This window comes from Salvelinus sp. IW2-2015, linkage group LG4p (assembly GCF_002910315.2).
Source record: "Salvelinus sp. IW2-2015 linkage group LG4p, ASM291031v2, whole genome shotgun sequence".
Lineage (NCBI taxonomy): Eukaryota > Metazoa > Chordata > Actinopteri > Salmoniformes > Salmonidae > Salvelinus > Salvelinus sp. IW2-2015.
Window position 1 is genome coordinate 5,152,630 of NC_036841.1, and position 14,722 is coordinate 5,167,351.

The following is a 14,722-nucleotide window of genomic DNA, read 5'->3' on the forward strand; positions in this document are numbered from 1 at the left end:
GGGATGTGATGGACAGTACAGGAGACCAGTTGGAGATAGGAGACAGGGCTGGGGATAGTGATAGGACAGTACAGGAGACAGGGTTGGAGATAGGAGACAGGGCTGGGGGATAGTGCTAGGACAGTACAGGAGACAGTTGGAGATAGGATACAGGGCTGGGAGGATAGTGCTAGGACAGTACAGGAGACAGGGTTGGAGATAGGAGACAGGGCTGGGAGATAGTGCTAGGACAGTACAGGAGACAGTTGGAGATAGGATATAGGGCTGGGGGATAGTGCTAGGGCAGTACAGGAGACAGGGTTGGAGATAGGACACAGGGCTGGAGGATAGTGCTAGGACAGTACAGGAGGCAGGAATGGAGATAGGACACAGGGCTGGGGATAGTGATAGGACAGTACATGAGACAGGTTGGAGATAGAACACAGGGCTGGGGGAGTGCGTAGGACAGTACAGGAGACAGTTGGAGATAGGATCAGCGCTGGGAGATAGTGCTAGGACAGTACAGGATACAGGTTGGAGATAGGAGACAGGGCTGGGGATAGGAGACGGGGCTGGGGATAGTGCTGGACAGTACAGGAGACAGGTTGGAGATAGGAGACGGGCTGGGGGATAGTGCTAGGACAGTACAGGAGACAGGGTTGGAGATAGGAGACAGGGCTGGGAGATAGTGATAGGACAGTACAGGAGGCAGTTGGAGATAGGAGACAGGCTGGGGGATAGTGCTAGGACAGTACAGGAGACAGGGTTGGAGATAGGATACCGGCTGGGAGATAGGAGAACGGGGCTGGGGGATAGTGATAGGACAGTACAGGGACAGGGTTGGAGATAGGATACAGGGCATGGGAGATAGTGCTAGGACAGTACAGGAGACAGTTGGAGATAGGACACAGGGCTGGGGGATAGTGCTAGGACAGTACAGGAGACAGGGTTGGAGATAGGATACAGCGCGGGGAGATAGTGTAGGACAGTACAGGAGACAGTTGGAGAGGAGACAGGGCTGGGGGATAGTGCTAGGACAGCACAGGAGACAGGGTTAGAATAGGACACAGGGCTGGGGGATAGTGCTTGGACAGTACAGGAGACAGAATAGAGATAGGACACAAGGCTGGGGATAGTGCTAGGACGGTACAGGAGACAGGGTTGGCGATAGGATACAGCGCTGGGAGATAGTGATAGGACAGTACAGGAGACAGTTGGAGATAGGACACCAGGGCTGGGGGATAGTGCTAGGACAGTACAGGAGACAGGGTTGGAGATAGGATACAGCGCTGGGAGATAGTGATAGGACAGAACAGGAGCATTGGAGATAGGAGACAGGGCTTGGGGATAGTGCTAGGACAGTACAGGAGACAGTTGGAGATAGTGCTAGGACAGTACAGGAAACAGCATTGAGATAGGATACAGGGCTGGGGGATAGTGCTAGGACAGTACAGGAGACAGGGTTGGAGATAGGATATTGGCTGGGGATAGTGCTAGGACAGCACAGGAGACAGGGTTAGAGATAGGAATAGGGCTGGGGATAGTGCTTGGACAGTACAGGAGACAGGAATAAGATAGGACACAATCCTATCTCCAACCCTGTCTCCTGTACTGCCCTAGCACTGTCCCCCAGCCCTATATCCTATCTCCAACTGTCTCCTGTACTGTCCTATCACTATCCCCCAGCCCTGTCTCCTATCTCCAACCCTGTCTCCTGTACTGCCCTAGCACTATCCCCCAGCCCTATATCCTATCTCCAATCCTGTCTCCTGTTTAACAGTTCCCCTGCCTCTCCTCTTCATTAAATCCCTGTGAAATATAATCGAGCGATAGAGCCAGATGATCATCTTTCCTGTAGTGGAGGGAGGGAGCGCAGGGCGAGGGGTGGACTGACACCACTTTTACAGGGTATCTGTTGCATCACAGCAGCACTGAGGAATCTAAAACCATTGACCTGCCTGAGAACTGAATGGATGGTTGAATTGTTATGTAGTTGTTATTGCGTATTACAGACACACAAGAAACCATCTGTGTTGTTGAACTGTTAAAGTCCATGTTGCTTTGTATTTAGTTAGCCAATATAGACACTGATTCACATAATTCCCCCTCCGAATCGCTCGTCTGATGGTAAGGGTTTCACAGTCTATTCTTTCCTATTTTAGGGCAAAGAAAGACTGTGATATTATGTTATGGCTTTCCAACATTCTCTCATTCTCACTCTCTCCATATTTTTGCATTTAGTTTTGACAACTTTTTCTTTCCGTCGAAAGTCAGTTATAGCTTCCAGTCCTGTGGTAAGGATAGCTTCTGATGACGGCTGAAAGATGGCCGCCTAGAGTCTCTGACAGAAACCATGAGGAAATCCTTTGAAAAGAGTGCAGAGAGCCAAGTCAAGCACTAGGACTACGTCACAAATGGCACCCTATTCCCTACATAGTGGACTACTTTTGACCAGGGCCCATAGGGCTTAGGGTGCCATTTGGTACACAGCCTAGGACTGGTGACCTTGATTTTCCCTTTTAATGCCTGAGTTTAAGTCTTTATACTGTACACTACAAAGCACCCAGTTTCTCTCCTGAGTCCTGTTTTACAGTGCAGACTGCAGCCTTGGTGTGGCTCCTTGGCAGCCATTTTGGGGTCAGTGTTAAAACAGCGGAGAAGTGAGTAGTACAGCAGGACTCAGCTACTGTATAAAAGGCCATGGGAAAGACACGCTGGGACCTGTCACTGAGAGATGCCAAATGTCGTCAAATTTCTCACGCTTCTTTTCCTCTTCCTTCATTCTCTCTTCCTCCTCCTCTATCTTTTCCCCTCATCTTGTCTGAGGGAACATATTGATCCCTCTCTTCCCAAAGTTATTTATAATTGAAGATAAACAAGGAATGTGCAGTTTCCATGGGAACTGTCTGAACTAGGGGTAGCCTAGTGTTGTTGTTTTTTTGTATATATTTTTTGTTGCTTACAAGTCCTGTGAATACTCAAGGGAAGCGTTGGAGGGGGAGGGAGGGAGGAAGAGGAGGGTAAAACATGATACTAGTGTCACCAGCGAGCAAGTAGAGGGAAACGTGGGAAGTCCAGCTTTAGCCCAGTGAGCTGAGCGTTACACATCCTATTATTATCCCCGGACTGTGCGACAGCTCTGACCACTGAGAGGACCTTTAACAAACACCCCCCCTTCTCATTCACACACATTCCCTCTCCCCCTCAGGCCAGGTCATTCCCAAGTCTTATTTCTGCTACACTTTATGGGAACACTTAAAGCTATGGCAGGGAGTGCCGTTATAATAATCAAAGCCTTCACACACAGTAAGCTATGCCGTGGCTCCAAGTCCAGTTCTAGGTGGTCTGGCTAGTCTTGTGGCATGCTGTCACTCTGGGCTGGCGGTGGCCATGTTGGATCCACACAGGCCGGGTGGCAGGGCACCACATTTACCAAGCTGTCCAGTAAGAGCCTGTGCTAAAACAAGAAGTTACTCTTGCGCTCTTTGAAACCCTACAATATACATTTGAAGCACTGCGTCTGGCCTGTGGTGTGAGTTGTGTGTCTGGGGTGCGAGATGATGGTGTCTGGGTGCGAATGTGTGTCTCGGGGTGCGAGCTGGGTGTCTGGTGTGCGAACTGGGTGTCTGGGTGCGAGCTGTGTGAGCTGGGTGTCTGTGGTGCGAGCTGTGTGAGTTGGGTGTCTGGGGTGCGAGCTGTGTGTCTGGGTGCGAGCTGTGTGTTGGGGTGCGAGCTGTGTGTCTGGGGTGCGAGCTGTGTGTCTGGGGTGGACTGTGTGTCTGGGGTGCGAGTCTGTGTCTGTGTGCGAGCTCTTGTGTCTGTGTCGAGCTGTGTGGTGTGGTGTGGCGAGCTGTGGTGTTGGTGTGCGAGCTGTGTATCTGATGTGCGACTGTGTGTCTGGTGGCGAGCTGTGGTGTTGGTTGTGCGAGCTGTGTGTCTGGGTGCGAGCTGTGTGTCTGGGGTGCGAGCTGTGTGTTGGTGTGCGAACTGTGTGTCTGGTGTGCGACTGTGTGTCTGGTGTGCGAACTGTGTTGTCTGGTGTGCGAGTTGTGTGTCTGGTGTGCGAGCTGTGTGTCTGGTGGCGAGCTGTGTGTCTGGTGTGCGAGCTGTGTGTGTGGTGTGTGAGCTGTGTGTCTGTTGTGTGAGATGCGTGTCTGGGGTGTGAGCTGTGGTGTCTGTTTGTGAGATGCGTGTCTGGGGTGTGAGCGTGTGTTGGTGTGTGAGCTTTGTGTCTGGGTTGTGAGCTGTGTGTTGGGGTGTGAGCTGTGTGTCTGGGGTGTGAGTTGTGTGAGACATGGTGTCTGGTGTGTGAGTGTTGTCTGTGTGTGGCTTGTGTCTGTTGTGTGAGATGCGTGTCTGTTGGGTGTGAGTGTGTGTCTGTTGTGTTGAGCATGCGTCCTGGGTGTGAGTGTCGTTCGGTTGTGAAGTGTGTGGTCTGGTGTGTAGTGTGTGTCTGGGTGTGAGCTGCGTGTCTGGTGTGTGAGCTTGCGTGTCTTGGTGTGGTGAGCTGCGGTCTTGGGTGTGAGCTGTGTGGTTTGTGTTTTGTGATTGTGGGTTGGTTTGTGAGTTGCTGTCTGGTGGAAGTTGCGTGTTGGGGTGAGTTGCGTGTCTGGGTTGTGTTGCGTTTGGAGTTGCGTGTCTGGCGTGTAGCTGCGTGTCTGGGGTGGTTGACTGGTCGGTGTTGCTGGTGGTGAGTTGTGTTTGCGTGTTGAGTGTGTGTCTGGTGTGTGAGTGGTGTGTCTGGGTGTGTGTTTGTCTGGTGTGTGGGCTGGGTCTGGGTGTGTCGTGTTGTGTGGGCTGGTGTGGGTGTGGTTGGTTGTGAGTTGTGTGTCTGGTGTGTGGTGTTCTGGTGTGTGTGTTGTGTGTCTGGTGTATGAAATGTGTGTCTGGTGTGTGAGTTATGTGTCTGGGGTGTGAGATGTGTGTCTGGTGTGTGTGTTGTTATTCAAGTCAAAGCCCCAGAGAGATCCAGGGTGATGAGGTGTTAAAGATATKTTTGACACATGAGAACTACACCCTCTCCACCTCCCCCAGACACATGCACACACACCGGTGGACCAACTGGGCCTGTGGCCGCCACCCCCCCATGGGGTGAAACTGTCACCACGTGGAGCGTTGCACTAATTAGCCTGTGACATGTGTGGACCACCCAAACACTGCCACGTGTGTGAGGTGTGAGCGGACAGGTCTGTCCCACAGGCTGCAGGAAGGAGTGGACACACAAACAGTGGTTTAAAGCGCTGGGAGACTCCGAAAATGTTTGTGTGAGAGCACGAGCTGGCACCCTCCGTCTCTTAATGCGAAAGAGGGGAGTGATGGGGAGACTTACTCACTGCAAATCAATCAATGGTTCTGAGGAGGAGGGGAGAGGTTGAGCTCTTAGGAAGTAGAGGTGAAGTCCACACACACACACACTGCTAAAGAAAAKCACTCATATATCTAACATGTCATCAACTCCCACTGTTTGGTTAGTACTAWGGCTGGTTTACACTCACGGCTACTGAAGTACTCCCCCTGACTGGGGGGCCTAAAGTGTATGTTTTGTGTGTATGTTTTGTCATCGTATGTTTGGGGGCAGGCAGTATCTGTGTGTGAGTTAGTGTGTCGGGCCCTGTCTTGGATGGGGGCTAAGCCCACCATTGACTCAGGCTAGACAGAGTGGCCAGTCCAGACACACACACACACACACACACACGTCAGGATCCACTCTCCACTGTCTGAGGCGCTGATCCATTTGTGTGTGTGTGTGTGTGTGCGTGCGTGCGTGCGTGCGTGCGTGCGTGCGTGCGTGCCCTCCCATGTCTCCCCCATCCCTCCCTTTACCGTACACTCACTCTCTAGAGGAGACTTCATGACTCCCCCATCCCTCCCTTTACCGACACCACTCTCTAGAGGAGACTTCATGTCTCCCCCATCCCTCCCTTTACCCTTCCCTCACTCTCTAGAGGAGACTTCATGCGTCCCCCATCCCTCCCTTTACCCTTCCCTCACTCTCTAGAGGAGACGTCATGTCCCCCCCATCCCTCCCTTTACCCTTCCCTCACTCTCTAGAGGAGACGTCATGTCTCCCCCATCCCTCCCTTTACCCTTCCTCACTCTCTAGAGGAGACTTCATGTCTCCCCCATCCCTCCTTTACCCTTCCCTCACACTTTACCCTTCCCTCACTCTCAGAGGAGACTTCATGTCTCCCCCATCCCTCCCTTTACCGTACACTCACTCTCTAGAGGAGCCTTCATGTGCTCCCCATCCCTCCTTTACCGTACACTCACTCTCTAGAGGAGACTTCATGTCTCCCCATCCCTCCCTTTACCGTACACTCACTCTCTAGAGGAGAGAGGTGTTTGGAGTCTGGGCCACTTATCCTCTTACCAAAACCAGAGCCATTAAGTAGTGTGTGTGTGTGTGTGTGTGTGTGTGTGTGTGTGTGTGTGTGTGTGTGTGTGTGTGTGTGTGTGTGTGTGTGTGTGTGTGTGTGTGTGTGTGTGTGTGTGTGTGTGTGTGTGTGTGTGTGTGGTGTGTGTGTGTAGGAGTGTAAACTGGGCTTTGCAATCTTGAAGGATGAGGTGAAAAATCATCATCGTTTTGTGGGGAGTCTTTCTCTCTCTTTTTCCTCTCACCAAGGTGCATTGGTTATCTTGCTCTGTCGAACTTCTACAGTATGCAGGCCCAAACTATTGTTTTTATCGTTCTCTATGCAACACTCACTGTTGCAGTCATCATCCCAAATAGTGAAATAAAGTTGGTTCCCAGAGAGGAGGGTTGGTTTGTGTTTGATCTTGTCTGAATTACAGCGACATTAGTTTAGATAATAATACTCTATTGTTATGGAGAATGGTTCTGATGACCCCCATACATCACCATTGGCCGAGGCCACAGAGCAATAGGAAACAGACGGTACATGTAGGACCTCGACCGCACGTTCTGCTAGCATAATGTCTGCCGCTCAAATGGCATGCTATTTCCTGTGTAGTACTCTGGTCAAAAGTAGGAGGGGATAGGGTGCCATTTGGGACGTACCCCTTGCAACTCTTGTCCTCTAGGATCAAACAGGAGGGAGTGTTCAGACCAGTAAATCTCTTGTCTAAAGGAGGAGGTCTGCAGCAGTCAGTGGGRTAACTCACATCAGATGTTCCTTTCTTTGTTAATTCATATCAAAGTAGAAATCTTACTAGCAGTAAGGAGTGAGCTTAGCTCTGTCTCTGTTAACACTTCACTTTGACCAGTGAAATTAGTGCAATTTTTCAGGGTTGTTACGTGGATTGACCGTATCATCTTTCTGTGTGTGCGTGTCTGCGTGTATGCGGGGGGATGCATATAAACGTTTATATTGCATGCGTATAAACATTTATATTGCGTTAGAGTGATGTTTAAGAGAGACCGAGCTTTTTTCCCAAAACTTACTTGTGATTCATAGCAGGACTTGATCACTTGGTGTTTTTTTCTCCCATCAGCGATGTTGGTACCAGCTAATATGAGACTGGCCAGACAGACTAACACTCTGTAGGAGAGACATGGSCTGTGTCCCAAATGYCACCCTATTCCCTACATATAGTGCACTACTTTTGACCAGGGCCCATTGMGCTCTGGTCAAAAAGAGGGCACTTTATAGGGGAATAGGGTGCCATGTGATATGCAGCCATGGTGAAAATTGGCCTCCTGACATTTACTGCTGTAGCGTGACATTATTGTGCTGCTGACTCTGTTTTCAAACAGAAAGGAGCAGCCTTGTAAAGTCTACTTTCTGCTTTARGGCCTGGGCCAGCACTCCTGTGGATCTTATGAAATTCCAGGGAAAAAGCCAGGGGAGTGGGTCTGTGTCCCGGCCAGGGGAGTGGGTCTGTGTCCCGGCCAGGGGAGTGGTTCTGTATGTCCCGGCCAGCGGGAAGTGGTCTGTGTCCCGGCAAGGGGAGTGGTCTGTGTCGCCAGGGGATGGGCTGTGCCGGCCAGGGAGTGGGCTGTGTCCCGGCCAGGGGAGTGGTCTGGTGTCCCGCCAGGGATGGGTCTGTGTCCCGCCAGGGGAGTGGGTCTGTGCCGGCCAGGGGAGTGGTCTGTGTCCCGGCCAGGGAGTGGTCTGTGTTCCCGGCCAGGGAGTGGGTCTGTGCCGGCCAGGGAGTGGTCTCGTGTCCGGCCAGGGGAGTGGGTCTGTGTCCCGGCCAGGGGAGTGGTCGCGGCTGGTCCCCGGCCAGGGGAGTGGGTCTGTGTCCCGGCCAGGGGAGTGGGTCTGTGTACCCGGCCAGGGAGTGGCGTTGTCCCGGCCAGGGAGGGGGTCTGTTGTCCGGCCAGGGGAGTGGGTCTGTGTCCCGGCCAAGGCCTTGAGAATGTTTTCGTTTTTCCCCAGGTTATCCTTTTCACTTAATGACTGTTCATATGACAGACAGCCAGACAGACACTGTGTAAAATCCCTCCTCGCTCTCTCTGTGTGTAATGCAATCTATCCTTGGTAAATGGCCTGACAGGGCTGGAGCCCTGTGTACGTGTGAGATTGCTCTGGTCTTGGATGCGGGTGTGAGCATGGTGTGAGTGGAACAGAGCCCAGGTCTGGTCTTCATCACAGAGAACTACCCAGGCCAAACCTTCTACACCACACCAGCGGCCCAGGTCTGGTCTTCATCACAGAACTACCCAGGGCCACCTTCTACCAACCCCCACCAGCGCCCAGGTCTGGTCTTCATCACAGAGAACTACCCAGGGCCAAACCTTCTACCACCACCAGCGGCCAGGTCGTGGTCTTCATCACAGAGAACTACCCAGGGCCAAACCTTCTACCACCACCAGCGGCCCAGGTCGGTCTTCATCACAGAGAACTACCCAGGGCAAACCTTCTACACCACCAGCAGCCCAGGTCTGGTCTTCATCACAGAGAACTACCAGGCCAAACCTTTACCACACCAGCGGCCCAGGTCTGGTCTTCATCACAGAGAACTCCCAGGGCCAAACCTTCTACCACCACACGCGGCCCAGGTCTGGTCTTCATCACAGAGAACTACCCAGGGCCAAACCTTCTACACCAGCCAGCGGCCAGGTCTGGTCTTCATCACAGAGAACTACCAGGCCAAACCTTCTACCAACACCAGCGGCCCAGGTCTGGTCTTCATCACAGAGAACTACCCAGGCCAAACCTTCTACCACCACCAGCGCCAGTCTGGTCTTCATCACAGAGAACTACCCAGGGCCAAACCTTCTACCACCACCAGCGGCCCAGGGTGGTCTTCATCACAGAGAACTACCAGGGCCAAACCTTCTACACACCAGCGGCCCAGGGGTCTTCATCACAGAGAACTACCCAGGCCAAACCTTCTACCACCACCAGCTGCCCAGGTCTGGTCTTCATCACAGAGATACCCAGGGCCAAACCTTCTACACCACCGCGGCCCAGGTCTGGTCTTCATCACAGAGAACTACCCAGGGCCAAACCTTCTACCAACACGCGGCCAGGTCTGGTCTTCATCACAGAGAACTACCCAGGGCACAACCTTCTACCACCACCAGCGGCCCAGGTCTGGTCTTCATCACAGAGAACTACCCAGGGCCAAACCTTCTACCACCACCAGCGGCCAGGTGGTCTTCATCACCAGAACACCCAGGGCCAAACCTTCTACACCACCAGCGGCACCAGGTCTGTCTTCATCACAAGAGAACTACCCAGGGCCAAAACCTTCTACCACCACCAGCGGCAGGTCTGGTCTTCATCACAGAGAACTACCCAGGGCCAAACCTTCTACACCACCAGCGCCCAGGTCTGGTCTTCATCACAGAGAACTACCCAGGGCCAACCCTTCTACCACCACCAGCGGCCAGGTCTGGTCATTCAACAGAGAACTACCCAGGGCCAAACCTTCTACCACCACCAGCGGCCCAGGTCTGGTCTTCATCACAGAGAACTACCCAGGGCCAAACCTTCTACCACCACCAGCGGCCAGTCTGGTCTTCATCACAGAGAACTACCCAGGGCCAAACCTTCTACCACCACCAGCGGCCAGGTTGTCTTCATCACAGAGAACTCAGGCCAAACCTTCTACCACCCCAGCGCCCAGGGTGGTCTTCATCACAGAGAACTACCCAGGGCCAAACCTTCTACCACCACCAGCGCCCAGGTCTGGTCTTCATCACAGAGAACTACCCAGGGCCAAACCTTCTACACCACCAGCGGCCCAGGTCTGGTCTTCATCACAGAAACTACCCAGGGCAAACCTTCTACCACACCACGCCCAGGTCTGGTCTTCATCACAGAGAACTACCCAGGGCCAAACCTTCCTACCACCACAGCGCCCAGGTCTGGTCTTCATCACAGAAGAACTACCCAGGCCAACCTTCTACCACCACCAGCGGCCCAGGGATGGTCTTCATCACAGAGAACTACCCAGGGCCAAACCTTCTACCACACCAGCGGCCAGGTTGGTCTTCATCACAGAAACTACCCAGGGCCAAACCTTCTACCACACCAGCGGCCCAGGTCTGGTCTTCATCACAGAGAACTACCCAGGGCCAAACCTTCTACCACACCAGCGGCCCAGGTCTGGTCTTCATCACAGAGAACTACCCAGGGCCAAACCTTCTACCACCACCAGCGGCCCAGGTCTGGTCTTCATCACAGAGAAACCCAGGGCCAAACCTTCTTACCACACCAGCGGCCAGGTCTGGTCTTCATCACAGAGAACTACCCAGGGCCAAACCTTCTACCAACACCAGCGCCAGGTCTGGTCTTCATCACAGAGAACTACCCAGGGCCAAACCATTCTTACCAACACCAGCGGCCAGGTCTGGTCTTCATCACAGAGAACTACCCAGGGCCAAACCTTTCTCACCACAGCGGCCCAGGGATGGTCTTTCATCACAGCAAACTACCCCAGCCAACCTTCTACCGAAACCAGCTGCCCAGGTCTGGTCTTCATCACAGAGAACTACCCAGGGCCAAACCTTCTACCAACACCAGCTGCCCAGGGGTGGGTGAACAGGGAATCTTCCAAATAACTATAACCTAACTATATATTTGGAAAAAAATATCACCATCGTATTGCAATAGATACACAAATTCAGTATAGTGTGATATCACGTCAGACTACAGTTTAGTTCCTGATATACAGCCAAGCTATCTCAACAATGGGCTTTGGCTGTTGAGCTGCATTGCATCTGTATGTGTATATTGATCCTGATAAAGCTGTCACGGGTGAGCAGTGCTGACTGGTAAGACCTGTGCCGTGGCCTTCAGCAGAAGCAGGGGAGTTGTTTGTGGATCAGGGTGCAGCATGTGTTGATAGGTCCTATATGAATAGCACACTGGTTCTACAGTAGCTCTGCAGCTGTACCGTGTGTGTGTCTGTGCGTGTGTCAGTCTGTACGAGTATGTGTTTGTGATTGCAATATGTGGACTTGCGTTTCCAGGAACCTGTATTGGGGCGCTCAGCTCAGCCAGCCAGTCCAGTTTGGGTGAGAAGGCCAGGGCCAGATAGGACCACGTGGGGTTAGTGCTGTACTCAACACAGTTGGGGGATTGGGGTCTGGGGGCATTGGGGTGACAGGTGCTGGGGGCTGGCCAGGACCCACTAGTCTGTCAGCCTGCCTTTAGCTAACCCCCCTGAACGCACGCACACATCTAATCCCTAGCCAGCTGTTGCAGTTGCCGTGGTCCAATCAGTCTAAAGTGTCGAGGCTAGGGCGGTGACGGTTGGGGGGAGGGCAGGTGGTCACCGGTTCAGGTAGCCCACGCGCATGCCTGTCGTTGTGGTGACTGAGAAGGACGTGATATTTACCCCCACCCCTCCTTGATAACGGCTTGGGGCTCTCGCTGAAGAATCCAGGACATGTTTCTCAGGGCCTGCCAGGACTGTCAGCAGCAACACTGACACACTCATTTGTTATCTTCACATGGGTTTAAATAACCCCAAGCCTATCTGAATGTGGGGTTAGGGTAGGCCCATGTCCAGCCCCCTGTCTCTGGAAGATGAGCCGGTCCATCCCTGTGTGACCCCATGGTCAGGGGTAATCCATCAGGAGGGGGGAGGGGTGGGAACTAGCAGCAGCAGGGGGTTCTGGAGAATGTTGTGTCTGGGTGAAGTTGTATCTCAGGGGTCAGCAGTCTCGTCGTCGCTGCTGTCGTCTCGGTGTCGTCCCAGACTCCCACTGGCCAAGTTATTCCACAGTTATTCCAGTGCTTTCCACACAACTTCACTTCCAGGAATGCTGCAGCTGACTCACCTCCAACCCGTTAGGGGAACACTAGTCTRGATCTGTAACTTTCTTTTTCCCAGTGCCATTCAACCAAGACACATACCCCTGTAATAGCACTGGACATGAATATAATATGTTATGAACAGAATCATCAGCCATCCAATATAAATATCATACGGTCTATAAACTGGATCCTATACTCAGTCTCTGGACCACTTCTATACTCAGATTGATGTTACTACTTGTTACCTAGATAGTGTTTTCTAGAAGACTCCATAGGAAGCTCTTGGAAACCCCAGCTGTTCATATGATGATGTTCATATTTCGCATTGTCTTTCTCTGTGTGTAGTCAGGGGACTGATGGTAGTTCACTGAGCCCTAACAATATCCAGTAGGGTGTCTTTCTCTGTGTGTAGTCAGGGGACTGATGGTAGTTCACTGAGCCCTAACAATATCCAGTAGGGTGTCTTTCTCTGTGTGTAGTCAGGGGACTGATGGTAGTTCACTGAGCCCTAACAATATCCAATAGGGTGTCTTTCTCTGTGTGTAGTCAGGGGACTGATGGTAGTTCACTGAGCCCTAACAATATCCAGTAGGGTGAGTGGATCACATATCAAAGCTTTTAGGCCATATGGCAAATCTTTGGAATAATCAATTTTATTTCACATTCAGAAACAATGAGTCTCTTCGCAAATGGCACCCTATTCCATATATAGTGTACTACTTTTAAACAGGACCAATAGGGCTCTGGTCTAAAGTAGTGCACTATATAAGGAATAGTATGCCATTTGGGACACACAGTGATAGTGTGTTGGTTGCCTTAGGAAATATCTCCCAGCTTCTGTTGATGGCTCCTTTCCTGATTCTGCTGAATGAGCTCAGGTTGAGGGTTGAATGGTCTGGGTTCTGAACGTTCCATTCTTGCATGGAGATTTAGACAATGTGGAAACAGCACTATTTCTACGAGTAGGGTGTGGACTGTGGAGGGCTGTGGAATAGGAATGGTGGTTGGGTTTGGAGGGGGTGAGTGGTGTCTGTGCTTCATCTAGATCCGGTATCTGGAGCCACCACTCATTCGCCACACACACACACTGGGAGTGTATTGTTTTGCATAAGCCTTTCTCCGATTGAAGATCCTTCTGTGGTTAACAGGCAAAACAGACCAGCTTTAACAGCAATGTGTGTGTTGTGTCGGAGAGAGCTCGGGTGGGGCAGGACAGCATGATCTGGAGACCCCCAGAGTGCTCGTTGTGCTAATAAAACAGCAGGCCTATCGGACACCCAACACCCCAGATCAAACCTCATTACATTAAGGAAATATTACACCTCACGCTGCCAAGGGCTAGGACTGATGCATTTACAAGGCAAGGCAGTAAGTGTGTGTGTGTGCGTGTGTTAGCCGTGAATAGTTGTATCTGTTTACCTCCGGTGTTGTCAGGACGTTGGCGGTCCCTTCACAATACGCTGACGCTGTCCTGTCTGTAGGTGCCCAGGGTTATATTGATTTACAGGCCTGCGGATCTACTCTGGCTGATGTAGGCATCATATCATGTGTTTGATAGTTCCCTCTTTGTTGCTATTTTAGCCTGCTGGAATACTTGTATGCYGTAAATCTGAAGAAGCATTGTCATTGCTCTTGACCTAAGGCAAGCCCCTTATATGATGAAGTACATCATTTCCGTATCTGAAGTTGTGTGTGTATTGAGGTCTYGAGAGCTTCTTACATCTCGGTGTGTATAGTGTCTGTGTTAAAGATCCAGTCCGCATTAAGGGGAAACACTGTTCTCCTCTGTGGGGTTTTGTTGATGAAACGGAGGTGAGGAGCCTCGAGCTGCGAAGGAAAACAATGACAATACATATTCTGCTGTTCTATCACGTGTGATGTCAGAGGAGACAAACTGTGTTGTTGTTTCTAGAAACGTCTTTATCTCAAATGGACGTAGTCCACCATTTCTAAAATCAGAGAGGGAGGGAGAAAAAGGGAGGGAGATAGAGAGGGAGGGAAAGAGAGCGAAAGAATGATTGACAGCCAAACACAATGATTACCTTCCTCCAGTCCAGAGGGCAAACAAAAGAAAGGTTAAATGTTGAACCATTTACGATCGAGCTTCTGCCTGGACCTTGCTCGATCACAGAGCAGACACTGAAATTGACAAATACAGTCAACTAACCAGACATTCAAACTCATGTCATGTAAAATCAAACTTATATAATTTTGGTGTATTTCCTACATTAGCTATGGAGATATGACACGCTGTTCTATGTCACTTCTCTGTCATTCCCTGGTCCAAAAACCTGACCTACAAACCTCAGGGAGGGATTGATACTGCAGCTAAATGAAACCAATATAACTGCTATTACGTCAACACAAACATTTTACATTCACCATCATCACCACCGCCAGGGGAGGTTAACTGGGTTAAGAATCTTAGTGGCTCTAAAGCCGTTTGGAACGATTCCTTAATAATCTCCCTCACCCCCATCACATCACCCCACCAAGACATTAGCGCCAGGTTTAGGCGGATTTACCTCGCCAGATAACACGACCAGATCTGTCACAACAGCCGACCCCCC

The 14,722-nt window shown here is 51.4% G+C and overlaps 1 protein-coding gene across 1 annotated transcript in view; it reads left to right on the forward strand.

Moving 5' to 3' along the window:
- Positions 1 to 14,722, forward strand: part of LOC111956788 (BCAS3 microtubule associated cell migration factor-like) — a 401,535-nt gene that overhangs the window by 322,655 nt on the left and 64,158 nt on the right. The window lies entirely within an intron of this gene.